The sequence below is a fragment of the Cherax quadricarinatus genome, chromosome 1, assembly GCF_038502225.1.
Source record: "Cherax quadricarinatus isolate ZL_2023a chromosome 1, ASM3850222v1, whole genome shotgun sequence".
Classification (NCBI taxonomy): domain Eukaryota; kingdom Metazoa; phylum Arthropoda; class Malacostraca; order Decapoda; family Parastacidae; genus Cherax; species Cherax quadricarinatus.
Genome location: NC_091292.1, coordinates 56,933,911 through 56,943,910, shown reverse-complemented (window position 1 = coordinate 56,943,910; position 10,000 = coordinate 56,933,911).

The following is a 10,000-nucleotide window of genomic DNA, read 5'->3' as shown; positions in this document are numbered from 1 at the left end:
CACAAATGTGGTTGCCATGACTATTGAGAGGGAAGAAATAAAAGGCAGTATATCAAAGGGTCAACTGGACATTGTAGTGATCGCACAGATGAAACTCACTGCCTCGTTAATCATACAAGTGTGGCACTCATGGTTAGGAATGACTGAAGTTTTAAGATAAACTCCGGGGAGTTTAAAATTGAAATATTTGGAACACTATTGACAAACGGGCCCAGAATAACAACAGCAGTGATATAAAACCCTCTGTGAAATAGAACGAGACCTAGACTGGCCTACGAGAGCAATAAGAAAATTCGAATATCGGAGACAACAGAACAGACAGCAAGCACGTCAAAAACAAAGCTACTGGTCACAGGGGGATTTCAATATTCGAGAAATTATTTGAGAAAACTGGGACACACATGGAAAGCTTGAAGCACTGAAAAAGTCAGTATGACTGAAGAAAAATTGGTGAACCAACATATGAGGAAATCCGCAGGACTGAGGCTTAATTAAGGATGAGTCAACGAAACTAGACTGAATATTTGCTCGGAACGAAACAGATGTAGTGGAAACTTACAATGCAATACCGCCAAGTATAAGTTATCACTCTGTACTAGCATTTGATTCAGTAGAAGTGGGACTGGGAAGAAAAATAGACGAGGACATGAAGTCAGTCTTTAGAAGGGAAAACTATGAAAGTGTGAGAAATTTATTTAACGAAGTTCACCGGGAAAGGGAACAGGAAGGCAAGTCATCCCAGATGATGTTGGAAATGATAGATGTATAGTGTAGAGGGCAAGAGACAGCTACTCTGCAAGGGAAGAAGATAATGTCCGTGGTTCAAGGAGACCTGAAGTGAGGTCAGGACAACGGCCAAAAAATGCGGAAGCAGTATCGTGCTAAGAAGAAAACAGGGAAATAAGCAGAAAATATGGAAAGTACTATGCATTCATAAGAAGGGACACTGCGTGGCAATTTTTATATCACGTAGCTGAGATGGCATCAACAGACCCAAAACTTTTCATAGCCACCTAAGACTGAAGAAGGTGGACTGCTAACAGTAAATGACAAATGTATGGTGAGAGACTATGTCTGCAGAAGTATCCACAGATAAGTGATGCCACGTAACAGGGGCAACAACAGATCAGTACTCGAATAACAGAACACAGAGTTACAGAGTGGGATGAAGTGTCAATTGGATTATTGATAAAAAAAATACTGTCCCCATGGACTTATCCTAGGTCCACTAATTTTTTTTTATATATATATTTGTGACCTGCCGACTGTCATTTGCCCTATGACCTAGCCAGGCTAGGCGAGACTAGCAAATATCAAAAGAACCACCAGGAATCTCGACACAGAATCCTTTAGGACTATACACAGCGTATATTAGGCCCATCTTAGAGTATGCAGCTTCTTGGGGTCAAGTCTGATAAAGCATATCATTGTAGTTCTTATGATCAAATGTAAGAAAAGCTCAAGTAAAATGTGTCTCAATGTGACTTTGGCAAGAGAAAACAAATTAATCTCAGAGTATGAATGTCAGAGGATGTCTATAGTTGATGGATGGTGTTTAATAAACATGAGGATGACTTAAAATTCTGGATTCCGGGTCAGGTTACATTATAAGTAGTTATGTGTAGGTGCAGGAGCACGCACTGGCACCTGCACGACTCTGGTTACCTGTGTAACCGTGCTAGCAGCCACCACACCTGCAACACCACGCCTGCCACCACTATAACTGTCACCATCACCACTTGCTACTACCATCACCATCACACCTGCCGCCACCATAATTCCAAAACTTACACCTGCTATCACATCTGTCACCACCACATTTTCCACTACATCTTCCACCACTATACCCCCTACCGCCACCTCTGCTAAAATCACACCTTCCATCATTCCTGCTACTAATATACCTACCAATAAATCTGCCACCACCACGACACCCGCTACCACTAAATTTGCTATAAACGCCACCACACACACCACCAAGCCTGCCACTACCACACCTGTTGCTACCCCACCTAATCTACCACCACCACACCTATCACCATTTTTTACTTCCACTACACCAGCCCCCCCCCAACACTCCTACCACTAGCACCACCAACAGCAGTCAGGTTGAGAGTATGTAGAGCAGCTGAACTGACAAGCAGCATTTTAATACCATCACGTAGTGAGAGCCAACAAAACGGGCCATATTTCAACATGATCCGGTATTCAGGGCTGGTGTGACCGTACCATCAAGCCTCGCCCTCCCTCACACTACACTTATAACGTGACAATCAGCATAACTTAGACACAAGCCATGCTTTCACCGATCATACCTGCATTACATGTACACTTACTCACATTCGTACGCAATTTATTTACTGCGAGTTCGATGTCAATAACACATCTAGGTAAGATTTACTTTTAAGTACTAGTTAAGCTCTGCCAGGATCCGTATTTGCATATAGAGTTCCTTGTATGAATAAACTGTTTATTCATATCAATTTACTAATGTTTCAAAATATATGTATAGGTAAAGAATGTACCAAGATGTGACATTTGCGGAGCACTCTGACCGCATAGGTCACCCAGCGCTCACAACCATAACAAAAAATACACTCAACGTTCATAATCAACACAAAGAAAATGAACAAACTATATGTATTTCGGTTGTTGCGCGATCTGTATCGCATATCCCAGTTACTTGTGCTTCAATGTAGGCGACTGGAATAATGCAGAGTGCGGCATAAGTTTATAATGCAGTTTGATATAAGTGTTGATTTGAGGCGAATCAGAAAACACATCCACGAGTCATCACATAGAAACTAGTATTCACATCTCAATGAAAATGATAAATTAGGACACACAGCCCGAATCTAATTCACGCTTTCCATTAAGAAACACCAGCTTTCAAGCTAAACTGAAGAAGCATTCTTTCGTTATCTCAGACCAATATTCTAAAACATACCAGCACATTATCTCCGGCAAGAAGTTCGTTGCTATTTAAGCCAAAATCGCAGGTTTTACGTATTCGGCACATGTATATACAGTATATGGATAATTAAAAGTGGTAAAACGGCCTTACACACCATTAAACATTCCAAGCTTCTTCTAAGTAGGATTCACGAGTGATGAAAATTTAAGAGCCGATCAGAGGAGGCTGTCTCCAGTTATCACACAATCTGGGAATGGTCTGTGTAACACTGTCCACAGGGCATCCACGCATGCGAACAGTCCCGTGAATCTTGCCCCTCGATACACAAGCGATGAAAATTTTAAGCTAATTGAGTAAGGTGTTTTTGGGTAAAAAAAAAAAAAAAAAAAAAAAAAAAAAAAAAAAAAAAAAGATTTCGTAAGAGAAAATTTTTGCTAAGAATATTCTGAAAATAGTTGAGTCTCTCCTCGTTAAACTTAAAAATCCATAAAAATGCGAACTTTTTTGTTTATTTCTCACTTATATTCCATTCAAAATTCTCTACAATCTCGTAAGATTTCTGTTTTAGTTTAAAAAATCCAGTTTAATCAAAATTGGTAAAAAAAGTAGATATAAAATGGCACCTACACAGATCAAAATTAACACCAGTGTTCAAGGTTTTGAAAACCGTTCCATGAGGCAGTCTAGTTATTACCTGCGAAACAATTTAATAAAATTGGCATATTAAAATTTACACAGCGCAAGCGCGTACACGTGTATCACATCAGACGTTTTACACAGGTGCGTTACGTCAGACATAGGCACAGGCGCGTTACGTCAGACGTATACACTGGTGCATAACCAGTGATGTATCGTAACAGATGTGCTACGACAAGCGATTCTCAACCTTGTTTTACAAGGAATAACCTTATGATGGAAGCCACAGAGGAGCCACGCCCTCACTCATCACCTTGGCCCACTCATCAAACTCTTGTTTCTGACCATTTTTAACACCCAGTTGTTCGGAAATCAACTTTATTACCTTGATTAGACTATGTGGATTTGTTAAATCGCCTCCACGCCTTCGCCGCAAGTTAGAATTCCACGTGAACGAAACTTAAGAAAAAATAATCGCATTGAAGGCAAAATAAAAGAGGAATCATGGTAATTCAGCGGTGTAACGTATACAAAAACATGTTGATTTAAATGTGATACATTGTACAGAAAGGAATGACACTTGACTGCGTGTTGGTTATGTAGAATATTTCTGGCAAGCATAAGCTCAACCTAACACTTCAAGGGCATATTACTGTATATAATTATAAGAAAATATATTTGGGTTGTAGCCTACTGAGTTCATGAGTATTATTTTTTTTTATATTAGATGACATTCAATTCAAGAACTCGAGTTTAATTCATTTCAAAATGTCGAAAAATAAATTTGGGTTATATTCTAGTAAGAAGTCGAGGTGATGGTTAGACAAGAAGCCTGCTGTGTAGGCGAAACGTTTCAACAATAAAGATACCTAACTGTAGCACATGTGTCTTAATCATCAATTCGTCCGTGTTTGATACCATTTTCAGCATAAGAAGTCGAGATGCAGAGAGTTGATTCTTAAATCCCTTTTAGAATCCTTCATTCTAAATGTTAACATCTGTTGAATGTCTGCTTTAAGACGTGACCGTGATTCAACCGGCAACTGCACCAACATCAAACACACTCACCCACCCCACCGAAAATTTCCGCCCATTATAGCCACGCTTGCCACCCTTACAGTTAATGTAGTAGTAGTAATAACCTTCCTTTCTTCTATCACTATAATTTAAAGTTAAACTGCCACGTCTGTACACAAAAAAACGAGTTTTAGTACAAAAATACGACTCGCTGCTAAACTCGTGTATTTTAGCAGCAAATTCGTATCTTTTGGTATTGAAACATTTAAATACTAAAATATATAGTTTACTACTTAATGTCTTTTAGAACTAAAATAACGTTTTAATGGAAAAACACATTTTAGGGCAAAAACAGTCTTTCTGAAGTAAAATTACGTCTTTATACACAACAGTCACGTTTAACCTCGCTTAAACTACGTCATTCTACATACGTCTCATAACGGTATATAATCCCGACAAGTGGAAATCTAAACACACATGCAGTATAATGTGATCCTTTATTGACAACGTTTCGCCCACACAGTTGGCTTTATCAAGTCTGTGTGATGAATGGTTTTGAAAACCGACAAGTTAAAAATCGAGACACATATGCAACATATGGGAATCTTTATTTAGGAAAAATTTCGCCACACAGTGGCTTCATCAGTATTGGACTGATGAAACCACTGATGAGAGTTAAAAGATGATGTGATCAATCAATGGACTTATCACATCATCTTTTAACTCTTCACTACTTCTGCTGTCTTCATATTTAGTCACCTCTGTATTCGACTGAAGAAACCTACTGTGTAGGCAAAAATTTTCTGAAATGAAGACACGTAGCTACTGGAGCATGCGTCTTATCTATATACAACATCTTTTCATAATGTAGCGTCTTTCATCATCAGATTCTCACACTTTCTCATTAAAACCAATGCTTTTCACAGAAAAAAATCGCACTAAAACCAATGATATCTAAAACATTTCGTTTTAGAGATCAGATCAGGGGTCTGACAGTGTTTACATTGAATAGATTAAGAAATATACATCACGTCTCCGTGTCGGAGATTACATTCTAAGTGGCCTGAGGATGTCCAGGTTTAGATTATTTACGTATTACGCTTGGAGTCCCCTCAAGGGAGGTTCCTTGACGCTGGTGAGGGGCTCTTGATCTAGGGCATTGGATCTGTGCTCCAGTTCCCTGAATTGAGCCTGGATACCTCCCATCCCCCCAATGCGCTGTATAATCCTACGGGTTTAGCCCTCCCCCCTGATTATAATAATATAATACGCTTGGAGTAAAAGGTTTGTGTATTATTTTGTACCTAAATATCATCGTCTTTGAAACGAGATTTAGCAACAGAACGCTACTGTTGACGAGAGAGCACAAATAAATTGAAAAATATCGTATTCATGGCATTAGAAGTTATGAAAGACTTAAAAAAAATCCTTCCTACCCTGAATAGGTCAAAAATTCTTCCTTTTTTCGTAAAAAATTCTGTGGAATTTCTGTTTCCATTCTTCTATATTTTCGTGTCCCCATGGGGTAATTATTGAACATTTTCAGTCGAGTCTGGGTCTACGTACGTCATGTGTCCGCTGTATAACGGTACCTCACTGACATGATAAATGAATTACGTTGTCCCTCAAAATCTTTTTAATCAATTAACTTATTTGTCTTTTGCAGTGACTGAGGATGGAATTAAGTTTTCTTCATTGTGATAGTATGGCATATTATTATGGTTCCCATGATACAGGAAAACTGTTTTTCGAAGGAAAAGAGAGAGCAACGAGAGAAAAAATTATGTCCGGTGGTAATTATAATACATTTAGGATGGCCAGGAATAATGACAGACGGTAAAAACTCTCTTTGGATATCGAAAAATTGCCCCTAGATTACGGGAGCTACGTATAAATACTAAAGAAGTTGGATGTGCCAGAGGAATTAAAGAAGGAACATTAAGATGGATAGAAAAATAATAAAAAGCAGGAAGAGAGAAAAATCCCTGACACACCTGTCTAGAGCAGGTGTGACTGTCTAGAGAAAGTTCCCTGACAGTGATCACCTCAGGCAGGAAAAAATCCAAAAATAGCTGGAGGCGATGGAGTGTTCAAGGTAAACCGAGTCTTCTGCTCCTGAGTCCTATGGTCCAGTTTCCCGTGCTAACTTCTCTGTTGTGTTTATGCTTGTGACTCATTACTTATGACTAACTGTTATTGCAATATATTATGGCCTTTCCTTCACTACATTACTCTATTATAATTTTTAAAGTGGCATCTAATTATTTAGTTATTATTCATATATTTCCTAATAATTAATTGGCAATTATATTGATCTTACATTATAAATATCAAGTAAAATAACTTAAATCATAGCTAATACTTGCTTTCTAATGTGCACGAGTGATGCTGTGAATAATTTGTGAATGCAAGTCACATAATTCTGCATTTTGAGTCACCACAATGAGCTACACTGTATGTGTGTTGTGTGTCGATCGCATTATGTTATCTACAGTACATTATACACCGCTACAAGTTATTCTCAGCATCATACTATATAAGCTAACTACCTTATATACTGTCACTTGCTATAAACATCATACTGTCTAAAAAAAACGGACTTATACACTGCCTATACAGATTTGTGCAGTACTCTGCATTACACTATGTTAACTACCCTCTTCAGTTACATGCTTTACTCTGCTTTACTCTGATTGAATTGATTTTATTTAAGCATTCCGTGTACTTGCATTGAACTGTATATAGGTCATTTGCACGAGAGTATTTCAACATCACAATTACACATGAAATGCCACTTAATATCGTTTGTATTCTTGTTCATTATCATCGACAACAATAATACCCTCCAGTGTTATACTGTAAGTTTAGTGTGCGCATCGTAACTGCATAGCCAACGTTGCATTACCAACAAATGTTCTTGTTCTTCATGTAGATGCTAATGAGGCAGTGTTCTTACTCGGAACGCGATTAGTTCCGCTGTGGACTCATTCTCCCGCTGTCTCGTGAAGCGGACTGTCTTTGTTGTGTTAGGTGGGACTGTCTTTGTTGTGTAAGGTGGGACTGTCTTTGTTGTGTAAGGTGGGACTGTCTTTGTTGTGTAAGGTGGGACTGTCTTTGTTGTGTAAGGTGGGACTGTCTTTGTTGTGTAAGGTGGGACTGTCTTTGTTGTGTAAGGTGGGACTGTCTTTGTTGTGTAAGGTGGGACTGTCTTTGTTGTGTAAGGTGGGACTGTCTTTGTTGTGTAAGGTGGGACTATCTTTGTTTTGTAAAATGGGTTTATCTGTTGTGTAAGGTGAGACTGTCTTTGTTGTGTAAGGTGGGGGCTATCACTGTTGTGTAAGGTGAGACTATCTTTGTTGTGTGTAGAGGGACTGTTTTTGTTGTGTGTAGTGGACTGTGGTGTGCACAACTGTAATATCGCAAAATAATTTCCGCATTATCACACTAGCTTTTAAAATATTAGGTTCCTTCGACTGGAGAAGGGAAGGGCTTTTACAGTACCTTCTTGCCCAGCCGGGGATATGAGAGAGCTCAGGTGATCTTCACAATGCAGAACAAGTCAAATGGAGATGATAATCTTTAGCTCTATCTTTCGCACTCTCGTGCGTCGTCAGGAGCTGTGTCATGGGCCGCCATTCATACCTTCTGCCGTGCCTCAAAGAATTTCCCCTCCTATCTGGTGCTGTTTTGCAACATTGCATAGCACTGACGATGAACGAGATTGCAAAAGATTTAGAGCTAAAGAGTTCCATCAGCATGTAGTTTATGTACATTATAATGTGCCGAATAGGTAAAAAGTTACGATTTTGGCTTAAATAGCAACGCTCTTCTTGCCGAATAAGGCAAGCGAAAATTTGTGTATGCAATAATTTCGCAAAAATTATTGTGAACCTAACGAAAAATATACATTTCATTGTTTTTTTTTTTTAAATTATTGCAAACTTATCTAAAATATATTTAGTTGGATTAGGTTAAATTAAATTGCGCTTGTTATAATAAGGTTAGGTAAGTTTTCTAAGGTTCTTTTGGTACAAAATTATTAATTTTTACATTAACAAATGAAAAAATATATCTTTAAACGTATAAGAGAAATTTTTAGAAAGGACCTAATTTTAAATGACTTGCTTATTGACCAGTTTCACCTATTCGGCACGACACAATATATATATATATATATATATATATATATATATATATATATATATAATATATATATATATATATATATATATATATATATATATATATATATATATATATATATATATATATATATATATATATAATGTTTTCTAGACAACCAATTACTTATTTTTCAAAGATATCTCGGTAACATTCCAGTATCTAGTATTAAACAAGGTTTTCTGTAATTTGTTTATGCGCTCCTCCACAATAACAGCATTAATAAAATTTAATTCTCTATTTTTTCTTGTCTGGTGCTATTCCTGAGATATACTTTATGGTCAAGAATATGAAAATATTTAATTGAGTGATTAAAGTGGTGCCCCTCAGGTAGTTACCAAGGGGTAAGTTGTCCCTCAGGTAGTTACCAAAGGGTGAGTTGTTTTCTTCACACCCCTGGACCTGGCCGCGGGGGCGTTGATCCCCGGAATAACCTCCAGGTAACCTCCAGGGTAAGTGTACAAAGGTGAAAATTTTAGATGATATTTACTAAGTGGAGAACCTAATCAAATCTGCAAATGGAGTTTGCCGAGATTAATGAGGCGAGTTCTTTCTTCCCTCCAGGTACTTTTTTTTTTTAGTAGTGAGAAGGGAAGGGGTGAGGAATGCCTCTTTGTATAATATACATGTAATATCTAGTTTTGCAAACAGGCATCGCCAATTATTTTGTCTTTTACTGTCAGACTTGATGTTTTTATTGTGAAAGGAGAGTTGAAGAGTTAATATCCTCATTTCAAAGTTTTGGTATATGAAGGCCACTGACACCGTTTAGACCATATTTAATCTTTAGCCTTGTAGGAGGAAAGGATATGGGAAAAGGAGTGGAGGAGGAATGAGGAAATCAATGATGATCTGGCTGGTGGCATACAGACCGGCTAGTATCCTCGGAATGAGCCTACTAATCAAAATAGTTATAACTATGGCCATAATTTTTAAAGGGGTGGACCGGTAAGCCAGTGGAAGGCCTCGGTCAGATGACCAAAAGCTCCAGCGGCGGGTCATCATATGACTAAGACCAGAGTCAGGAAGCACTTGTCCTGTTTGCTGACAAACCTTAATAAACCAAACCATCGGGATGAGCCTGGTTCAGCCTGTGATTAACAGCTGTATGGAATCTGTCATCGAGGACTTGGAAATTCTGCGAGTACTGTTCCATTTAGTTACTTTCAGTATTAGCCTCCCCATCAATATTTCACTCCCCTTTCCAGCTTTGGCGTAACTAATTTAGTGGAGTAGCTATATACTGAAATA